Source organism: Strix uralensis, chromosome 4 (assembly GCF_047716275.1).
Source record: "Strix uralensis isolate ZFMK-TIS-50842 chromosome 4, bStrUra1, whole genome shotgun sequence".
Lineage (NCBI taxonomy): Eukaryota > Metazoa > Chordata > Aves > Strigiformes > Strigidae > Strix > Strix uralensis.
In genome coordinates this window covers 47,008,523-47,031,887 of record NC_133975.1, presented here as the reverse complement: position 1 = coordinate 47,031,887, position 23,365 = coordinate 47,008,523, and the positions used below count along the sequence as shown (strand labels likewise).

At 42.1% G+C, this 23,365-nt stretch overlaps 1 protein-coding gene across 6 annotated transcripts in view; it reads left to right on the top strand.

The window, feature by feature from the left end:
- FNIP2 (folliculin interacting protein 2) overlaps positions 1–23,365 on the top strand; it is a 104,710-nt gene that overhangs the window by 55,900 nt on the left and 25,445 nt on the right. Inside the window, exon 17 of one of the 6 annotated variants that reach the window (XR_012628729.1) lies at positions 2,709–2,785. The exons of the other annotated variants lie outside the window; for them this stretch is intronic. The gene's annotated coding sequence lies outside the window, so the exon portion shown is untranslated. The remainder of the gene's footprint in view (positions 1–2,708; positions 2,786–23,365) is intronic. 6 annotated transcript variants of the gene reach the window in all.

Here is a 23,365-nt window from a genome sequence, read left to right as displayed (position 1 = left end):
GTTGTCTGTCTGGCACAATCCCAAGGCTAAAACAGTTTAAGCAGTACAAGTAAGAGTAGCATTTTGTCTCGAAATCCTAAAGGTCACTCACTACAAGGCCGAAGGGCTTAGCAGTGACAGTCAAGCACTTAGAAGAAATCCAGTTTATGAGATTATACTTATTTTTGTTTGGAGCTACAAGAGAGATTCTACTGTGATCTGAGTGTTTGAGAGAGAGCAGATTCCCCTGAGGAAGGAGTTTCCCACCAAGGAAGAAAGCTCCTGCTCCTATAGGCAGGGAAGTGTTTGTGGATGTGGAAATACAAAGTGATCCTTAGGTCTGCTTGAGATCTTCTCAGGGAGCGGTTGTGCTGTCTGATAAGAGTGCCATGGGGTCAAGGGCTGGGATATCTGGCTCATGAAAATGTTTTCCCTTCCATTGGATTGAATTCCAACTCTGTATATAACAAATTGTTTCAAATAGTCCTTAACTTTAACTACCCTTTTAGGTTTGTTTTACTACCTCATCTCTTTTTCCCTAGGCAAAATGAGCCTGGGGAGTTTTCTGTGCATTGCTGTCACAAATGTTTTCATTTTTCATTTTCTACAGTATTGTATCACCTTTCTTTTTTTCTTTCCAAGATCTGCACAGGTCCTATTAGCCTTAAGATAGACAAGTCTCCTAAAATTGTTCACTTTCGTTTTGAAAAATATAGGGATTTTGAATTGAGCATTTTTTGTTGAACTGTGTGTGATTCCCTAGAACATGCAATTTTTTGACCCTGAAACACGAATATGCTATGAGCAATGTGAAATTAAAAATCACATTTCCAAACCATCGGTTCGTCCTGCCCTCTGTAAGGGACTGGCTCATATCAGAGCATTACAGTTGTGGTGCAAGTGCTTTAATTCTTCAGGTTTGTTTCTGATAGAGAAAATCTACCTTACCTTTTGATTTGGGAAGCAGAGGTGTCTGGGATGCCCAAATCATTGCTGCGCATTTGCTGCATGGGTGAAGACAGCCTTCCTGGCTGCCCGAGTCCCAGGCCAGCCTGGCCCTTGCATTGTGGCCTTGTTGTTCAAGAAGATAGGGAGCAGGCTACCTGGCAGGGGGATAAAGCAAAACTGGAGTTAGCACTGATGGAAAACTAACTTTTTTCCTTTGCCCTGCCTGCCCATAATTGCACTTCTGGCATCCTCCTGTGAGGGCTTGATGTCCCTAACATGAAAGGGTGACTGACTCTGAAGGCTTGTTGTGCAGTGTCCTCTGCATGCCTACCTGACATGACTGCCAAAGTGAGTGACGAACTGACCAATGTCAGTGCAGTACAACTGGGGACATAACTCAGACACCAACGTTTCAAGTGAGTTTGTCAGGTCTGTGGTATTTAAACCATGTGTATTAGACCTAGCTATGGCTACACCCCAAAGGTAGACAGCCGCCTCCGGTTTCCGGTGTGCCATTTTCTTCCCACAAGAATGCAATAATCTCTTCTGTTGCTCAGTAGTGGGTAAACACCCAAAGAAAAAGATGCAAAGCCCATTTATGATGTTGCTAAATAAATTCTGAGTGTCGTAGGTAATTCATTGGTTAGTGGGAGCAACTGGAGGAGAAGCTGTGTGTTATTATATGCTTGAATTAAATAAGCTCTGAAGAAGACCTGGTGGCTTCCCAGGTGTGAGTGACGATGCTCTTGATAGACACAAGGAAGCTGGTAATTCAAGAATGCTGTTCTCATCTTCAGAAGGCTTCCTGTCCTGAGCCTCATGATGTTTAAACTATGTTGCTGCTAAGGACCTAATCTAACTAGCTCATCTCTGGGATCATACTAAACTTTACAGGGAAAAGCTGGCTTGCCTCCTCTCTGCCTTGCTTCTCTTCAAATTAGTATTCTCTCTTTTCTTCTAAATATATGAAGCTTTTTCTGCCTGTCTGTTTTTGTGGCCAGCAACTGCTCTGCCAGCCCCAGAGAAAGCTGGTATGGGCTTTGCGATTTGTGCTGAGGAGATTTCAAACCTTGGTCTGGTTGGAGAGCTAAGAGCTGGGTGGTCCCATCCTGGAGGCAAAGCGCATGAAGCAGGGGTCCCTAGAAATCACTGTCCTGATGAACCCAAGCGGCAAACTGCACCTACAGGTCATCTCACTGCTGATTGCCAAGTATAGCTAAGTGTCACTCTTTCCCCAACAAAAGGGGACTGCTCTGAAAATCATTTAACTACAGTTTTGCATGCAGATGAGCTGCTTGTTAGCGGTCTGTGGTGAAGTCTCTGGCAGCATCGGACCACCCTTTTCATTATAACATTTCCAATAGTTTGGTGATGGTTGGCTGCCAACACGCACACCACTGCCCTTTTTCTCAGGACTGTGACGCTGAGCTGGGATGCGTTGTAGTTGAGGTTGAAACGTGACTGTGAGCTTTACAGTGTGGAGGACTTGTTCAAGTTAAATGCAGTTTTATATGCTCTGTGGTGATGTATAACATAGAGCATCCTGATAGCACAGCTTGTCAGTGTAGTACAGCACTATGCAGCAATGCTGAGATCATCTCTGGATTCATTAAACCTGTCTTTAGTCACTCTGTAACACATCTTAATCTCAGTACCATGCTGAGTTAACCACACTGATTAATCATTCCTAATTCTTGATTAAGCTTGGCTGGTGGCAGGTCAGGAATTTTCACCCTGTGTCTGTGGCTCAGCATAAAAGCAGCTTCTGTTTGTTTTCTCAGCATTCTGGTAATTACCGCCGTTCATTACAGAAGGATGAGGCGCTTGGCCAAAGGCATGCGGGGAGGCTGCGGCAAAGGTTAGTACCTGGTCTTCTGAGTCCAAATGAATGCCTTTGTCATTGGACAGTCCTACTGGCCAAGCTGGGGTGGGGGGATGTATACGCCTCCCTTTTCCCTTCCTGGCAATTGCTTTAAAGAGAGACATAGTGTGTCTGTCATCCAGACATCTGTCTTGCGGGAAAGAAAAAAGAGAAAAAGCATTCTCTCATTCTAATATACTGCCTTAAAAGCTTATTGCGTACAATCGCAATTATACCTATAAGGATAGTTTAGCTGAAAGTGTCTACTCGAGGGATGCTGCCAAAGAAATGTATTTTGGTTTTCCAAACACCAGCTTCTTTGCTTTTATGTATCTTTATTTTTTGCTTGAGATGCATGAATGATGTGGGGAACAGTAACTCATGACAAGCTGCTGAGCAACACTTAGTGAGAAATAGCAGGAGTCATTAACCACTCAAGACAAGTGCTAGTTTTCAGAAAAATAGAGGCAGAATTGAAAGATCAAACTTGTCTCTGAGTGAGTTTCTTGTTTGAGGCAGTGGGAAGGTGTTACAGGCAAGCATGTGGAGTGTACAAGATGTTAACTTACTGCTTCACAGAAACAGCTTATGTGCTAGCTTTTACACATTGGCATGCAGGTATCTGTAATGAATATTCTGCTGTGGCAATGCATCATCTTTATATCCGTCTATTTTAATATAGAAAATAGTGATATAATGTAGTTTTGTTCTGAAGTATGCATGCAAGCTGAAATACTGTAACCAGTGTTATGGCTTTAAACTATGTGAAAGGACAGGAGCAGGAGGAAATAGAAGAAGAATGAGCAAAAAAATAAAATTATGGGTCATAAATGCCACTTGACTCCATACAAGTGTCAGTTATGAGTTTCTGATTCAGTCTTGGTGCTGCTTATTTTAATCCATGTGGTGGGAATCAGAAGATGAAAAGCAACCATGAGTAGACAAGATGTGACTGTCATTCTGTAAGGAATTACATTCTGTAATAGCCATGGCGATCCTGGCTGTTGTTGGTGAGCTGGCTGATTTTGGCCAGCTGCTGGGTAGCTGAAGATGGTGGGTCCCCTTGAAGATAAAGTGCCTTTTGGATAATTAGATAAACATACAAACTGTCCCAAAACAAAGGATATTAAATGATTTCTTTCTGCTGCTTGAGATTAAGTAGTGGCTCTTGTAAAAATGAGTAGCTGAGAGGCACCACTGGTTTCTGAAGAACAGCAAATGCCAAACCCAGTGGGAGCCTGAGTTTTTCCCGGATGTCAAGGGGAAGAAATGCAAGGTTTGACACCAAGAGAAAGAGAAGTCTAGGCGCCTGCTATGGGAAGGAATCCTGTTTATAGAATTGTAAAATTGTTTGGATTGGAAGGGACCTTTAAAGGTCATCTAGTTCAACTGCCCTGCAACGAGTAGGGACATCTTCAACTAGATCATGTTGCTCAGAGCCCCATTCAACCAACAGACATATTATTTTGATCTTTGTGCTCATCAGATGAGTCTGAGTCTCTGAGCTCATCACTCGAGTGTGCGGGTGCCACTGCCAGCACAAAGGAAGTGGCTGCAGCAGGTGAAGAGGACAACAGGTCTGCCCCTTTCAGCATAGTCGTCTTAAAGCAGTGATGAAATGGGAATCACATTAGTTAAGCCAATCTGCTGCTGATCACTTGTGTTTGCTGGTGGAAATCTACCTTTACCTACCTGCTTGCAGTAGGGGTCAGATGAGAGCTACTACTGATGCCTTGAGAATCCATAGCCAGGTGTTGAAGATGAGAGGGAAGAGCACGATTTTTCTTTCCAGCATTGCCTACCCATTACTTCAGCTTAGCTGTAACATGAAAACTGCACCCTGAAGGACTGGTGAAGTAACAGAGGTACAGCTGGCTATAATAACAAAACGTGTGTTTTGTGGGACCGGTGCCAATAGAATTCTCCTTTTCCCCAGCTGCAGTTAGTGTAAAAGCTGGTTTTGGATTGCTTGCCTAGCTCTAGATTGGCATCAAATAACTCAGCTTTGCAGACCTATTACCCTTCATGGTATGTCATATCGGACCTGATTGTTATTCCACCGGAGACTGTCTAAGGTAACCTATTGAAATATATCCTAATTGTTCCCTTCCTCACCACTAAAGCCCCCTGTGAAGGTAGCTGTCATTATTTCTGACCTTAATAACACTCTAGCAAGAGAAGTAGCTCCTGGAAAAGTGCAGAATATATTCATTCTGTTTCCAGTTTGTGACTCTGTTTCCTGACCATTACAGAGCATCGGCAGGGATGTGGGGCTGGCACTGGGCATCAGCAGAAGCGGGACCCAGCAGTCCAGCCGAGCATCTCCCACGGCTGTGAAAGCTGTAGAAGGGCATCGTGTAGCTCTTGTTTCCTTCAAGAGTGGAGTCCTGGTTCTGTGTGAGTTATGACCACGACTGTCAGTGCTCTGAGCACGAGCAAAGCAAGCTGCTGATAAATTAGGTGCAGTAGCAGCAGCTGCAAAATTGCTGTCCTGCTGGCTGGGGAAAGGCAAAGTCATCAGAGAATTAAGATGAACTGCTAAGCATATTTTGCACTCAGAAGGCAGCTTCGTAGAAATTACAAGGAAGACAGCACCATATAAAAGTTTTTCTAACTTCTGCTGGAGCTACAGCTGTTGTTCTTCAGGCCTAATATTCTTCCACATAATGAACTGCCCCACTTGGCTTCTTCAAATAGGATCAAAAGGGTCAGCTGGAAAAATCCATAAAGAGGTGGAACAATTTGAAGAAGAATGCAAAGGCTTTGAGCAGGGGCTGCTCAGAAATCAAGGTCAAATCATGTCTTAATAGCTAAGAGTACACTCCAGAGTTCAGACATCTTAAATAAGACCTTAACAGTCATGACTGGGTAGAATACAAGAGTCCACATCTCTCTTTAAACTCCTGTCTAGTGTGTGGAAAATTGGCTGTATGCCGCCAGCAGAGAATAAGAAAATGTTGTCTTCCTCTTTCAAAGCTTTTTGCTGATGCTGATGACTTCACACTAGCTATCCTATAAAAAATCAGTACGGAACCCCAAAGTATTAACTACTCAAGCTGTGCTGTGTTCAGGACATGGGAGTCCCACTGAAACTGGGACTTGGTCATCTTGTTATTTTAGACAAAATTATATTAACGATATCAACTTTTAAATTGCTTTTCAAACTTGTACTTCAGTGTAACTTGTCCTCAGTTATTTTGTAACATGTACCTCCAGTTCAGGACTTGAGACCACTATAGTGGTATTTGTACTTTTTGCAGTGTATTATTTTGGTTATACATTGCATGTAGCAAATCTTAAGTTTCTGTAATTTACTTTGCAGCTAGCTTCATTGCCCAAACTAACTGGAAGCTATTAAAAACTTGCCTTAAAACCAGCAACAGGAATAAAGCTGCCTTCTGTATTTGACTCTTGCTGGCACCTAGTGCTTCCTGGCACAGTAAAAATTCAATTTTAAATTACCTGTAAATGTGACCATCTGCCAATCTGAACTTTGAAATGCTAGAACTTTGAATTAAAAGCATTTTGTTAGCATACCTCTGATACCGTGCCACCTTCAGAAATTGCTCCAACCTAAAGAACATGACAGAAGTCTGTTTTGCTGAGCAGCTGACTCCTACCTGGTCAATACAGAGTAGACTTAAGTAAACTTTGACTAGTTCTATATGCATTTCTCACTCTAGAGGTCATGAGCAAGACATAGCAGGCTCTGAAATCAAAAAAACAGGACTCTTCTAAATCAACTCTCATGAGGAGTGGATGCCCAACCACAGCCTCTGCATCAGGATACAGTTTTCTCATGTATGTTATGTCAACGTCTGCAGTGCTGCAGCAGACTTCTGGGCTTAGGCTTCGCCTTTCTCCCTCAGGTCTAAAAGCAGACCGTGAGCTACAGGCACTGTGGCCTGTTGTAAGGGTGTGTGTGTTTGTTTCCCCCATCTGAGCCCCCAGATGAATCCTCCTCTCTCACATTGGCAACACTGTGCTCCCTTAGCACAGAAAAAGGCAACCCAGCTGCAGGGGAGCGGGTGATGGCTGCCAGAGACATGTGACAGAAGCAATGATTTAGTCCTTTAACTTTGACAGATCTAGGCTCTTTCACCATCTCCATCTGCCCCGGATTGTGAAACCTCTTAGCACACCGCAGAATTCCTCAACAATAGTAATTCCTCTTTCCCAAAGGTATAATAAGGTGAAAAGCTGGCCCCTCAGCCTGTCGTTCAACATAGCTTCCATGAGGCTACAGGGCAGAGTACGTGGCTGGTTCATTTCTATTTCAGAAGACTGCCTGTGCTGCGGTACAAAACTGCGTTATTCCCAGGGGCTGGCCTTGCTGAAGTTAAATGCATTAAATTCCTTTATCAAACTGCTTTCTGTGATTTCTGCATGTTTCGCAAGATGGTTGAATTACTGGTGAGTAAAATTTACAACTTAAAACCTCGGCCCCTTTAGAAAACAAAAGACGAGTTGCAAGGCATTGCATGCATCTCAAATATTAGTTTTGGGGTGTTCTGACACGCAAGTTGAACCAATGCTAATGTCAATGATTTTTTTTTTCATTTAATAAACTCTATGCAGCTCAAAAATGTGATCACTCCAACAAAACAAAAAGCTTAACCTGCAGAAATGGTGTCTGCAGCTGGCAGTTTGGCTGTTTAATAAACTTCCTCGGCTAACAGCCTGTATCCGTGCTGTCTTAGTATGTGAAAAATGTGCTCGGTGCCACAGCGGTGTCATGAGCCCCAAGCTGATAGCTGCTTATGGCTTCCAGCTGGGCTGTGGAGTGCTGGCAGGCACCACAAGCCAAGCAGAGCCTGGTTTCACAGAATCACAGAATCATCTAGGTTGGAAAAGACCTTGAAGATCACCTAGTCCAACCATTAACCTAACACTGACCGTTCTCAACTACACCATATCCCTCAGCGCTGTGTCAACCCGACTCTTAAACACCTCCAGGGATGGGGACTCCACCACCTCCCTGGGCAGCCCATTCCAACGCCTAACAACCCGTTCTGTAAAGAAATGCTTCCTAATATCCAGTCTGAACCTTCCCTGGTGCAACTTGAGGCCATTCCCTCTTGTCCTGTCGCTTGTTACTTCATTAAAGAGACTCATCCCCATCTCTCTGCTTCAGTGGAAGCAGCATCCAAAACATACGCCATTTCCAATGTCTACTGACCCAAATCCCTGATTAGTCAGGAAAATGTTGACCTTCTCTGCTGTAGCTCAAATGCAGCAGCTTTCTGTTCATTTTTCTGAGCCCCTCCCTTGCTGATTGCTGGAGTTGGCTCAGTTCAGGTAACCTTTCTGCGGCAACTCAGATAGTTGTGTGTTCAGTGTTGCAATTGAAGTCTGTACTATTGGAGAAGGTCTGATGTGAGGCTGACTAAGAGATAGGGGCCAAATGTAGGAAGAATTCCTGTTCTGATGAGGGGATAAACTCCGGGGAGATGTTTAATCACTGCAGGTCAAGTGATATGAACAGTAAAGTTTTTTTATCCTTTGTGTTAATATCAAAATGTCATGCTTTGTGGATGGGCACAGAGAGTTACTCTGTTCTCTTACTGGCCAGAATTCTTTCTTTGCTAACCCTACTTTCTCTATAACATTTTTTTTCTCCTGTTCATCTTGGCATATCTAAAATTAGATGACCAGCTTTCCCAGGCAGGCACCTGTCCATGCTTATAAAGTTTCTGGTGTACTACTTGAAGGCCACAAATAGATTAGTTAGCTTTTTCCCTTACTGTATGGTCTCAAAAGGGAAACTGCTGAGACAAGATCTTTCAGGAATGTAAATGGCTCCCTTTATCTATGCTACAAATTAAGAAACAAAAATAAATGTCACCCACAGGTGACTCCTTTAGAGAGTACTCAAGTCCAGCTGGATTGCTTTGGTTCAGGCATTCCAAGCCAACACCTTTTTCATACCTGAATTAGGAAATCGGGAATTTAACTGATGAATATGATGCATGTATTTTCAAGAAATCACATATGTATTAGGGGTTAATCTACAATCCAAGGTTTGGGAATTACTGCAGTGCTTCTCCCCAGTCTAGAGGATGGACTGGAAGGCAGAAGATGACCGACAGTGAAATCCAGTTTTCTAGGCTGGGTGATGTGAAGAGGCAGTGTGCTCTGTGACCTGCCTGCGAGCAAGGCGTGCAGGTGAGCAGAGCTTTGCATACGAGTTTGCATGCACAAGTTTCAAGAATTCTGGCTCTTGTGGTGAATCCTCTTCACCTATCTTTTTCACTTCAGACAGAATAATTCCCAATGTTTGTGGGTTTTCTTCTTTTGAGGTGGGTAATACATGAACCATGGTGGCACATCCAGGCTGCAGTTTCAGAAAAATTGCTTGAATTTAATGTTGATGAAAATTTGATGTTCCAACTTTGAGTCAACGCATCATGTGTCAGGCTTTCAGCAGCATTAACTTGCCAATACCTATAATAAAATCCTTATCCATCTGGCTATCCCTAGCCATAAAACCAACAAAAAAATCTCAGCTACTATCCAGCCCTAAACCTGTTTTCTTACTGAACCAATCTGGATGTGTCATATGCCATTTAAAAGCTCATATCGATAACAGAGTTATAATCAGTGTTTTTGTTTGAATATCTTGCCATTTAGAGCACTAATTTTCTCTCAAAACTTGCCTTGAGTAAGAGGGCATCAATTATGATTTTTTTATTTTCCTAAGTTGCATGGATAATTGGTGTTTAAGATGTACGTAGGCAAAAAAGCCTGTATGTAACTGATAGGGGAAGAATTTATATCCACACAGCAGTTATTCTGTAAGGGGACCAGAATTTCTATGTTGTCAACTGTTGGTTATTTGCATTCCTCCTGTGCTTTGCCCAACAGTCAAATCTGATTGTCTTTTAATGCTGCTACAATAGGGATTTTATTACATTGAAAAAAATAAATCAAAATAAAATTAAGGCATTAATTAGAGGCAACATTTAAAGGTAGGACATGAGGGGAATGAGAAAATGTGTTTTTCCCCATTGGGTTTTGTAGCTGTTTGCTAGACAGCAGAGGTATGTTGAGGCTCAAGAGCCAAGTGTGAGATAGGACTGATTAAGGACCTCTTCAGTTTGCACCTCTACCTGTCCAGCTTCTGCCTTTGTCTCCTCCAGGCTTGCAGCCTTTTCCCACATCCTTTGCTCCTGCTGTTGGCTTTGGGGTCTTCTGCTGTCATCTTTTTCCATCGTCACAGTTACCTTCTCTCACTTCATGTTATTTTCATAGCTTCTCATCTTTAGACCTGTTCTGTCTTTTCCCTGTTCAAAGGACACAGAGCACATTCAGTACTGGGGATATTCCCTGAACTTAGGGGACAAATTCTTATAGATTGCTTCTGAGAATGATGAACTGCTTGCCCCGAGCTGTGGGGCTTGGTGAGGTGGAAACTGCAAAAACACAACCTCATCATGATGGCAAACTTGAGGAATTTCAAGTGTCCTTTCTGGAGTTACTAGGTATGAGAGGTAATAAAACCCATTCCTTTTGCTTGTTTTTTATGATAAGGGGAAAGCAATGTACTTTTCCATTCCCCAAATTCTGAGATAAAGGTGATCCATTATAGCCGAATCTTTGAAAAAATGAGACTGCCCATCTACCATCAGCCATTTAAATTGAATTAATGGTTTCTTTGGAAAAGATATAAATCACCAAAAAGTAGTTGCTTAAAAAGGAATCATAATTACAGTTGTTGCTGCTAATACTTGACATACAGAAACCTTACTTTAAAATATCACTTAGGACAAAAAAAGAGAAGAATGAATGTCACAGGCAGTACTATATTTCTCCCCATCTATCAGGACTGATGAGTATTCATTTTTTTGCTTGGACAACATTTTAAAAAGACAAAAATTTGGCCAATACAATCAGCAAAATTCTCCTCCTTCATTAACTAAGTGTTCAAGAAGCAAATGGACAAAGAGCTAGGCTCTTCTATTCAGGAGGAGGTTTCAGATTAAATGATGCAATAAATTTACCACTGGGTTAAAAGTAAATTTTCTTCTAGCTTTCAAAGATGTTGGAAACTTTACAGGATGCAGGCTAAAATGATAGAAAAAATCACTTTAGAGCTATGGGTGAGATAATGCAGAAGTGGTGTACATCTATGGCAGTGTCCTTTATGCTGTTGCTGGGAACAGCTACTATGGCTGCAGTCATTTAGGTGGAGAGCAGAAACTCCCTGAAATGACAGTTTGTCTTAAATATTTAAAGTTTAGTATCAAGTAGCTGTCTTCTAAATAAATGCCGTGGAATGTTGTGCACAATTAGGTAAACTGCTAAAACCAATAGTTACTGGGTTTCTCCAAGATTATTGTTTTTCCCTATGAGACTCTTAACAGTGCATTTCCCATATGTTAACCACTTTATGGAACTGTATGTGTTATTTCACATGTGCCTCATTTTAAATATTCAGTAGTATGTATTTTTAATTTTCACCAAATATTTCAGCATCTGAGAAGGTAGGTAAATACTATTTGTCTCATTTTTGTAGCTAAGGCAGCTACAAAAGTCAATGCTTAGTAGCATGATATATTGGCATTTTGCTTGTGACTAGCAGCCTCCTCAAAACTGAAAGCGTGACCTTTTGTGAAATGGCATTCTTTTGTTGAACAAATGTGTTTTTAATGTATTCTGCTATAGCTGCTTGCCATTGTGATTATATGAAATTGAACTGCCTTTTGCAACAGTGAAAATTACACCGGGAACAAAGGGACTGAGCTGGTTTTGACTCTTTATTCTCTTCTGCAAATCTTGAAAAGCATTTCTTGTAGCCTGTGCAAATCAGTTGCTGCAAATATTAGATCTCACCTTCCACATTTTTGCTACGGGGTAGCCTGAAGTTATGAGTTAGTGACATGAGAAATGAGAGAAACTTGAGCTGCAATGTTTTCATTATTTATTTTTTTAAAGTAGGAACATTTAGTCAAGCCAAGTAAATCTTTAGCCATTTGACTTGCAATTTTAACTCAAACTATAAACCAGCAGTGGCTGAGAACAGGTTATGTGAGTTCTTTGTGAAATCCCTTTATGTAAGAGACAACATCCTCTTTCCCTCAGCTGAAGGCTGAGAAAATGGCAGGTCAAATTTCTGCTTATACCAAACCCCCACTTCTCTGTAGTCCTGCAGCAAGCACAGTGTCAGCAATTATAATTCCTGACATTTCTAGCTGTGAAGAGGGGAGTGAGAAGGGTAGAGGAAATCTATTTATTTTAGAGAAAAATGGAAGATATGTTCATTGCTGAGAATGCACCAGCAGAGGGCACAGACAAGAAAATAATTTTTGTAGTTCATTGCTTAAAGCAAAAATATATTCTAGGTCTTATACATAAAGAAAACCTTCAAGATTTGAATCAGTGTGCAGCTGACAGTATGAAGGTAGGAAAACTAAATTGTCTGCTGGGAACAAGACTGTATATGGTGAGACATGACAGCTATGAGCTGGAACTACCACCTTCATTTCTGAACATGTCCATGTTTTGAACTATTTTGCTGCTGCTCACTTCAACAGATAGAGCTACGTACATAGGCAAAGCTCAGAAGAATATCACCAGAGCCTTATCACTAGCTTTGGTTGCATCCATGGAGATAGAAGTTGTTGAGAAAGTACACGACCTCTTAATTACAAAGAACTGTGTCATGTTAATTATTGATACATTCATTTTTCCTTGTTGTCTAAAAGGAAGATACCAAGAAAAATGCATTAACATTCAGAAGAGAAAGACTGTCATTAGTAATTTCTGGGTTAAAAAATTGGGATACACATGGAAGCAAACTGAAGGCCAGGCGGACCCAGGAGAGGCTCCCGGAGGTATCTGTGACTTGAGATCCACTTAGGACATAGATTGGGTTTGTGATTTCTGAGTCTGTTTATGAGGATGTGTCTCCAGAACATGTCTGGCTTTGACAGTTCCTTTCTCTTCCTCTTCCAGAATAACTCAGCCTATCCGGGCAGTATCTCCATGGTATGCAATCGTAACTGACCTCTGCATAGGGAGGCAACTGCCAGCATTTCCTACAGCAACCATGTGCTGACTGGACGCAGTTTGGCAGCTTTGTCTGTCTTATGATAGATTTGGTCCTGAGGTTTTTCTTTCTTTTGTTTTGTTGCTGTCTTATGTTTGCATCTACATTAAACACTAAGGAGAAATGAAGAAAGAGGATGGTCTTGTGGTTAAATGTATTCAAGTGGCAATCTGGAACTGGGAACTATTTCTGGCTCCACCACATCTATGGCCAAGGACAAATAATTTAAGATCTCTGAGTCTCAGGGTTTTCCCGTTTATAAGATGAGGATGAAAGCTCTCTGTGGGTGACCGAATGGTTTGAGTGTTTTGATTGCCAATAGAAAGAGCTAGAGAAAATATAAAAAGGATTTCCTAATTGATAGTAAAAATAAATAGCAGATAATTATTGAGTCACTGACTCTTCCTCTGCTCTGTCAGAGCAGTTCTGGTTCTCAGTGAGAAAGAGGATGGCCTGCGCTGCCTGTCCCACAGCCTGTTTGCCACAGCTGGTCTACTGCATGGTGAGACAGGCAGGTGCTTATCTACATGCCAGTGAGATTTGAGACAGAAAGTGGTGTACGTGTAAGAGTTTATCTTCTTACCTTGCTCTGTAGGTGTACCTGAACAAGTAGTTTATCCTGTCATCACTCAGGAACAGCACTGAACAAGAGTAAAGCAAGAGTCGATCTCCAGCTTTCTCTGAGTACTCCAGTGGGCTTTACAGTGTTAATGGTGAATAGCAGAGAAATGGTGTATTTATTCATTCTGATTTCACTTGCTCTAATGGGAAGTAATTCCCCTGAAGTCGATGGGATTGCAGTGGTGTAAGAGCTGTATCAAGTTCTGTGCCCTCAGGCTGATGAGAAAAATAAGATATGACCATACTGTAGTAAATATATCTAGAAAAGGCCTCAGGGCAGGGAAACATTCTGTAAATGATATAAAAGCAACATATTTAGTAGATGAGCATTTAAAAAGTAGGAGCCTGAGGAAGGCTTGCTCTTTAGCCAACATACAGAGCTCTACCCAATATTTTGGCTTTCCACAGCAGCACAGAGCTTCAGCTCTTCTAGAAGCAAGCCTGCTTCACCAGCCATCACTGATGAGCCAAAAAAAGTTCACAATAAGGCAAAAATGTTTGATCCCCATAGAAGATTGATGTGTAGGAGAGGTAGCTGGAAATGGCAGCAGTCATCTTTCTGGCTACTCCAGTTTCATGCTTAATGTGGGAAGACAGACCAAAAGCAGGAGGAAAAAGAGGAAGGAGTCTGAGGAACCAAGGGGACAAAAGCTGTTGCTGTATCAGAGGGTAACTCCCTCCTATGGCAAACTCAGAGCATGAGGCTCAGCTGTGGCCTGTGACCTTCCCCTCCTTGCAGCTCCAGCTGCATGTGATGACTGCCTGCCGTGCACCCCCTCTGCTCCTTGATGCTGGCCCCAGCCTCAGTGTCTGGACATGATTGAGCAATGGGTAGGGAACAAAAAAAGCAGGATAGATGAAAGCTAAGAAACAAAAAAGGAGTTCAACAACGTGGGGGTACGTAATAAGGATGGGGAAGAGAATGGTGTTGCTCTTTTGGCTTCAAGAATGTGATATGGGTTATTATTCCTTAAAAAATAAAAAAAGATGTTTGATCCACCCTCCCTGGGGTGATGTGGCTGCAGTTATTGAGGGCAAGTGGCATGGGAAGTGCAGAAGCCGCAGGTTGCTGGGGGTGACCAGGACGATGCTTGTGTCAGGTAGGTGATGAAGGACGGGGTGGGCAGTGGGGGGAACCAGTAAGGAGACCATGAAGAAATGTTTTCTCTTCTGTGCTGTCCCTGCTTTAGTGCAACAGGGTCTGCTTTGGTTCTGAAGGGGTGGGAGGCTCAAGAGAGAGAGAAAAAGAAGGCAGAGTTCATACCTCCCATTCTTTGCAGCTGACCAGTCTTTTTTCATCTATAATAGAGGATTTGGGTACATTCCACACACAACTCACACCTGATTAGTTAAGGGGGATTATATTAATGCAAATTTGAGTGTAGGCAGTCTTAAATCAGCTTTAACTTTACAGAAGCTTATTAGCTGCAGTGATTCTTTTTTTTTTTTTTTAAATTGCTACAAGCACGTCCTCAGAGAATGTTGCAGCAGTTTTGCTGCAATAGCTAAAACATTTGTGAGCTTTGTGAAGGAAAACTCTGCATTTGCTGGTTTCACACCCTAGTCAGAAAAACCCGTTTTCACTTCTTAAGTCAAGCCCAGAGAGATTCACCCAGTAAATGACAGTAAAAAACAGGTTATTCTGAGTGGTGGCCGCAGGAGGAAGAGACAGCTTGCTCCAGGGAGTTGAGGGTGGAAGTTCCTCATTGGAAAGCTACTGGGGAAAGTACCAGTGCTGGGCTGGGAGAATGTGACTGGGAAATAGGGGAAGCATTTCAAGGTATGGAGGGAATAAGGGGACCAAGCCAGGGGAAGTGGTTGGGCCAGTGGATGGTGGTGCTGGTGGATACTTAAGCACTTACATCACCAGTCCAAAATATCTGTTACTAAAAGCTGCCTACAACTTAGTTATTTTCTTTTTCCAACAAGGAAAATATTATGTCTTGTGGGAAGTCGTGAGGATGACATACCCAAGAACATTGCATATTTGATCATTAATAATATAAACATCTTTTAAATATTTCCAGCAACATCTGTCCTAGTTTAACTACTGGTTCATGTTGCATTCCTTTATGGAATAATACTCATTCCAGAAAGCAGAGCGTGTGTCACTGCCATCCATTACAAGAATTCAACTTGAGGGATTTTCCCTGTCTACTGAAGCTGAATTCCCTTCAACCTTTAAAAAACGCTTTCTTCTCATTTTCCACCATTGCATAATCCTGATTCTCCAAAAGTTTAAGTGCTTGCCTATGATCTTATATAATATAATATTAGGCTTGGATAAAAAGGGTACACAGTGAGATAACGATTTCACTCATACTGGAGGAAAAATCCAGAAGAAGGAGCTACACCAGTTTAATAGGAATATAAGCTTAATTTTCCGGTAAAAAAACCCAAAACATCTTTGAGCCAATAGAAAAGATTAGCGTCATTCTCCAACGGGGAAAAAAAAAAATCAATAAATTACTTAAAGCTGAAAATAGCAAACAATAGCAAAGAAGAATGTGGACAGAACTCCTCCTATAGCCACAGATGCTGAGGCCACCTGGACAAGGCACATTTGTCCTGTACTAAGGTATATCGTTTATATGTGCTAAAATAGAAAGTAATCTGTTAAGCAGGTATATGTGTTAGCATTTTGGAGGAAAATATTTCATTTTTACTGACAATCACTGCCACCTTGGTAGATTTACCAATTTTGCCAAAAAAGTAAATTTTTTTTACAGCAGAATTGACAATATATCATGCTTCTGAGCAAAACTGAAATAATTATTTTTTTGGGGGAAAAATTACCTTTCTATCAGTGAAGAGACTACTTTTTGTTAGAATTAGAAAAACAAAGAAAAACCTCTTCTGTTGCTAGAGTAGTAAAATTCCAGCAACTTTTTTAAAGTTCTGGATGTGAATTCTCTGTGATTTTGAATTATGCAGAAAAGTCTTTGGAGGCCATGAAATACAGACATATATTGGTCCTTCAACTACCTCCTGTCAGGTTTTTCTCTCCCAATATACAAAATGACTGAGAAAAAGCAAAAGAAAGAAATACAAGCACCTTATAGCTCCATCAGTACTGTATCATCCTGAGAACGTCACTGGTCCAAGTTGGGGTAAACTGTATAATGAGGGTTAGCTGAATTATGCAGAAGGAGAAAGGCTGGGAGGGAGAGGGAAAACCCCAGATTTTGCAATAAGGCAGATGTCCCAACATAAAATGGGGCCAATCTGTTTTACTGAGACGGTACCAGCTCAATCACTCCTGTGGCAGCAGTCCTTGTCCATGCAGTGGTAAATCCTCCCACTATTAATCTGTGGATTGGAAGAGTTGTTTAGCATCTCAGAGCATCGGTGAGCATTTTGGCTCACTCACCCAAGCATGAGAGAAACAAAGAGAGGACAGCTGTATGAGGCCAGGTTTCCCTACAGCGATGTCTACCCCTGTATGAGGTCAGCTTGCCTGCTGATGCTCCTATGTCAATTGTCCATACTATCAGCATAAATCCCCTCATTTCTCATTGGCACTGAAACCAGTAATGTGGTGTTGAACTGCTGCTATCACACCTTTCTTCCCTGTAAAGGCTGTTGGACTCTGCCCTTGGCTACAGAAGTGAGACAAAGGGTATTGGGGAGTGGGACTGAAGCAGCAAATACAGCTAGGCTTTTTTTTTCTTTCTTTTTTTTTTTTTTTTTTTTTTTTTTTTTAAAGATTAGGTGCGGACTGCAAATCAGAGATAGCAAGACTGACCTAAAGATACAGAGTTAGTTTCCATAGCAATGAGACCTATGAGTTCTCAAAATATTCAAGTCTTTATTAGGCTAGAAGCAGATAAAAATAATTTGCTTACATAAGGGCATGCCAGATCTCATCCAGCAAAGCACTCGATTTTAAGCACGAGTATCAGGACAATAGATCTCCATATGCACCTGAGTCTTTTGCTTGCCTGGGAAAGAAACACTCTTGGTGAAAAGTGCCTTTATGTCCTTAGCTGACTATTTTTCAACCCTTAGTCCATGCCCAGAACCTTTGCCTGTGCTTCCTGCTGTCAAACTATCTTTAATGCAAACTTTGGGTTTTCCTGTGGGACAATTCAGTTCCTCTCCACTGAGAATGAGAGGCAGCGCTGAGCACTGCCCCGACCTCCAGCCTCCTCTCTAGCTTGGCTGGGGGGCACGTTGGACCCTCCACCTCATGATTTGGGTGAGATCAGATATGCTTGCAAAGAGGAAGGAGAGTGCTCTGAAAATACGTGTACTGAATAGGTATGTACTCACAGGAAATATCCTCGTCCCTTCTCTCCCATGTCTTCAGCAAGGTCTAAGTGGAATTATAAAGATGTGACTGATCATGCACTGCATTTCATAACGACAGACCCTGCAGCATCCCAACCAGGACAGTGTGAAGGGAATGGGAAGTCTGCCACCACACCACGCAGAGCACACCACTGTGGTAGTGCACCAAGGATGTATGTCTGGTTCCTTTGTAACTCACAAACAAATGCCACGCTGTTGTTAATTAACCTAATGTAAGTTGGATGGAGCTTATTCAGAATAACGTTGCAAGGGCAGGACTGCAAATTCAAAACACTTCCATCTTCCATTTTCAGTTGTTTTGCTGTAAAAAGGCATAAGAAGCCATCAGTGAACATGCTTGAGTAGAGTCTTTCTGTAACCAGTGGTATAAATCATATAATAGCTCATGAAAATGATCTCTGAGAACACCATGTTCCTTTAGAAAAATCTGAAATATGTTCCTTGTACTCATGAATTGCACCAAAGTTATTTAGCTTAGAAATGCTTTTCAGAAATTAGCGCTGATTATAAGACTGAAGAGAATCAGGACTGAAAGGTATGGCAGGGAAAGCAAAAAGCCTATGATGAAAAATAATCCCCTGAATATTTCAGACAATTTCTAAAAAAGAAAAAAGGTGCTAATGACTTAAAGAATCTCAGCATATTAGGAAGAACTAATTCAATTTTCTAATAGTGCAAGCTTCTGTGAGACACTCCATTAGCTAATTAAATGCATTTAATTTATTTAGTTCCAACTTGGATGACTGTTTTCCTATCCACCTTTCTATGGTGAAAAGCAAATAAAACATTCCCCAACAGCAAATTGCTGCTGCTTTGTTCAACAATCAATTTAAACTAGGATTACTTTCCAAGTGCCTAATAAGGTGCATGTTTTCTGAATGCTTTACAAAAATGACAAAGCTGCAACGCTGCCTAGTGGTGCTGGCTGCCTTCCAATGATGGACTGAAGACACCATGGGATCACAGACTTTTGTGGAAGCAATTTTTATGTTGTAGCTTGTCACTGGGCTACAAAAGTCTCAACAACACAGTACTGTAATAACCAAAATAAGCAGTAAGTTGATAATGACTTCCTACTCCCGGCACACTAGGAAGCATACTCGTGCCGTAGTTTTGAGAATGATTATAGCTTTTGAAGACCAGCTGGCCCATCTGTTCCTGGTACTGCTGCTACTACCAGCAATGTGGAGTTCAGCTTGGAGGAGCTGCTCAGGCTTTTCATGCGTCTATCTATCACACCCAGTTGAGCCTTTGGCAGCTGTGGCAGCATGGCTCCTGCTCCAGGTTATACAAACAGGCAAGGAAAAAAAAAAAAAAGAAACCACTTAATATGCTGTGAGAGCTCCTGGTACTACAGGGCACAGTGCAGGGAAGCAGCGTCCTGAGCGCAGCAGCTCCTGTTTGCAGCGTACGGAGCTGAGAGCAAAGGGGAGGGAGGAAAAGGCTGAGCAGAGCCGTGTCTGTGAGTCTGTCTGCATGGCCTTGCCCTGCCGCGGCACATCTGAGGCAATGCAGAGATGGGGCTACATCTGCTGAGCAGGGGCAGGACACGTTTCCAGTCCTGGGAGCAGGTGGGCATGTTTGGTGACTCACTGTGACTGTGAATGCACTTCAATTATCACCTGCTGCTTCTCAGGCGAGTTCTAGGGAATTTAGGCATTTCTCATTTTCCAGTAGAAGTCATTGCCTTGCACTCATTAAGATACCACATTTCCCAGTAGGTATTCTTGAGGGAAGGAGAGGAGGTACAACAAAACTCCATGATCAGTCCTTCTCCATAAATGCCCTTAGTCCTTTTCACCTCTCCATGTTTTGCCTAGGTCTCCATTATGAATGCCTCAGCAGTCAAAGCTCCTGGTCATGGTGAACTTCTTAAAGTCTGATGTATTGCTGGTGTGGTGTAAGTTCCTTTCACATGCATGGTTTTGCTGGAAGAGCTCTGCCAGTCTCATAAGGGCTTTTTCTACTGTCACTCTCCAATTTCTGTAGCACATTCCTAGCTGAAGATGATTATTGCTAATTATTGCTTCATAAAGCTGAGATTTCGTTCAGGATGCATTAATCAAAGTAACTGGAAAAATTAATTCTCGCTGAAAACTAAATGGGGTTCTGTAAAGCAGGACTGTCTTCAAAGGGGATTAAATATTCCCTGGAGAACTCTTCTAGCTGCTTGAAATGTACTGTAGTTTAGTTCTGGAATACTTCTATTGATTTATGACAAAAATATCAGCTAAATACTCTATTCTCAATGGTTTTCTGCAGCAGTGGGTGCCAGCGGTAGGTTTTCCTTAGATCTGTTGAATTTCAAAGTCAAGTATGCCAATGATTTGCCTATTCCAGGAATTCTCAGAAAATTCCTCGTAGGGCACTGATTAGAGCAATTTTTTTAAAATTAATAAGTGGTTACCATGGATTTTGATACTGATGTGTTGCTTTATCTTCAGCAGCCTGTCTAATCAGTCCTCCCTGTCAAAGAGAAACAGAAACAAAACATGTTACAATGTTAACCTTTAAGGTATACATGCCATTCTCAAATAGTACTGGGAAGGAAAACTAGGTCCATTTCCCCCTGGAAGATCTAGGTGGAGATATGACAATGAAACTAGAGAATGTGAAAAATAACAATTGCTACTTGCTTCCACATCATGCAAGGGTTGCAGAGACAGTGGGCTTGGCAGCAGTTTGACTTCTTTAAAATTTTGAAAATAACTATCTAGAGAGGTAATAAAGTATCACTTAGAGAAATGCTTTCCTGCAGATTTTTTAAGCAGAGGAAAAATTGTTGGAAATGAAAGGGATTATTTAAAATGCATCTAAAGGTCACCAGTGGAAAACAGAAAAGGGATAAAACCCAGTGTTCATGACAGACTGTACCTCTGAGATCATGGGATACAAGTGCAGCCAGGATAGCAAATATCACTATAAATAAGTCAAGGTTCAATCTTCCGTAATAAGCTGTTTTTTAAACTTAACTTGCTTGAGTGAGATAACCACGTGTATTATATTTCTCTTGGGTAGAGAAGCAACATCGCAGCGTATGTGTTTGTCAGCAACACCTACACCCCAACTAATCTTTATTTGAATTCCTGTCATGCTTATCTGCAGGCAGGACTTGGACCATATGTTGGGAAAAGAATTGGTACAAATAGCTGAATCAGAGCTCCTCTGAAGCTCAAAAAAATAGGGTGGCTTAATTGCCCTCCCTGAGTTCTCTGCTTCTTTATCTTATATGGTCGATGTAATTGTTCAGGTCCTGTGCAATCACACAGCCAAACTGTCAGACATAGATTAAGCAGTGACAATTGCTTAGGCAATTTCTTTTTCCTTAGCCCACAGAAATCAGGTATGGTTAAAGTAGTATCTCATGAGTTGCCCAAGCTGTACTTAGGCCAGTAGCTGGACAAAGGCTTCGAACTGGCCCATGTCCTCAGGTTTGTCTCTCCACTCACAACTGTCCTTCCCTTCAACCTTGCTATTCTGATCTCCTCTTTCACTTTGTTTTCCTTAGGACTGTACTAAAACAACTGTGTCTGTCTGGTGGCCTCCTTCAACTGCTGAAGAATTTAGACATGAACTTGAAAAAATAAGCATCCCATTCCCAACCAAAGGCTGAAAAGATATCCCATTTTACATGTGAACCAGTGCTACAGTTGCAGTACTAGCAAGTCTGATCATTGGGGAACAACTGCTCCAGTGGAAAATTGAATTTCCCTTGTGTGGTTGTCATAGCCCAGTTAGAGACATTTCAAGGAGGCAGATGGGTAGACACTGGCGCTTGGATTCAGGCACGCAGATTTATCCCCTTTCCTTGATGGAGAGGGACTTGCCAGCACTGCTGTGGCTGTCACAGCAACCCACAGCACAGAGGGGATATGGACCCTCCTTCCTGCCCCAGGCACTGCAGGCTGGGCTGGGGCAGGCTACAGGCAGTTCCCCCCACAGCAGCCCCCCGAGCTGTCTCGGCTGACATCCTTGAGGACAGCAAGGCAGCCTGCACAGGGACATCCATCACAGCAGTCACTAGGAGTTACATTTTTAGGGAGTTGTTTTTTTACCCTGATAAGGCATGTTGAGAGATAAGAGGAGCATATAGAAGCTCTGTTTCTCAGAGATGTCAGAGGAGATAAATCGAAGTTTTTCTGTGGTTTTCTCTGGCAGTCATGAGCAATTCAATGTACAAACTCTAGTAAAAGGAGCAGCGGCAAATTACTCTTAAAAGCTTTAATTAGGTTTGACTCCACTGTACCATTTGCAAAAAAGGGAGATGATTCCTGCTTTTGGAAGGTGTAAGCTCCCAGGTCACTTTTGCCTACTACAGCTTGAGAAACAGAGCTCCACTGAATGTATCTACCCCCTCTGTACCAGCTGTGTGTTTAGGCTCAAGTTCACATAGTCAAGTGCCTCAAATCAGTTGAATCCATACTGCCTTCAGGGACAAAAGCACAAGTCCCTGGCACCACCTACCCTGCATTGCTTTTCCTTGTCTGGACAGGCAGGCTGGCTATTTCTAGAAAGTGCAAGCAACATCAAGGACGGGGGGATCTGGGCCAAGCATGAGGTCAAAGCTGACATGACAGAGCAATTAGATAATCAGTTTCTGAAATCAGTAGCTATTAAGCATATGCAGCCCAGACATCATGGTGATTGGCACATAGCAGTGTTGATGCTGGGGGTCTATAAGCTGAACCAGCAGCTCCTTCCTCCAAATACAGGTGGTATTTGGGAAGAGCAGATGATCTGCCTTCAGTCCCTCTCCCCCCGCCGTGGCCATTAGGGTGGCAGGGTGGGTGGTGGTGTCTTCTAGGTTGGATTTGGCCCATGAGACACAGTGCAAAGCTTTCTGTGTTAGGAGAGGGCTTATCACAGCAAAAGCATTTAGATTGGTATCATTTGATAAAAGCTTAATCAAACTGGTATTTTAAGGGGTTTTGTTTTTATGGCCCTAACTGTCATGAAACAAGTACAATTAAGAAAGAATAAACTAGAGTAAGAGTCAGAAAAAAGAGGCCAAACAACGGTTTTGATCAATAACTTAGGGAATGCTGCTCCTTGGATCCAGTGTGGGGTTTGTCAGGAGTAAGGCTAGGGAAGCCAACTGCAATTACACACAGCAAACCACACATGCTGCTGACCGGCAGAGGCGTCCCACACTGAATGACCTAATTGGGCTTAAATATGCTCAGTCCAGAGACAGGAACTTTGTGTTGAAGTCCCTTCTCATAGTAAAATAAAGTATGACTTTTGCTATCATAGATAATTTTCCTTGCTCTTAGTGAGCGCTTATGCAGACCTATGAATGTTCATGGCAATTCACCGATCAGAGAAATTGCTTTCCTGCAGCAATTGCTCAATGCAGGGTGGGCACAAGGACTTCTTGTGGTAAGATTGCATAGCACGAAAGGCAGCTAGCCTCGGAGATGGAAGTGCAGAGCCCTTCTGCACTGCGTTGATTTTTAATCTCTAGTTATTATGAAATAGGGCTGGGTGGTTATTCTTCTGATTATTTTATTTACTGGAAAGCAGCTAACGATATTTAGGAATCTGAGCTCAATTTTGCAAAACCTTCTATTGGGAAAAAAAGAAAAATGTTGTAAAAA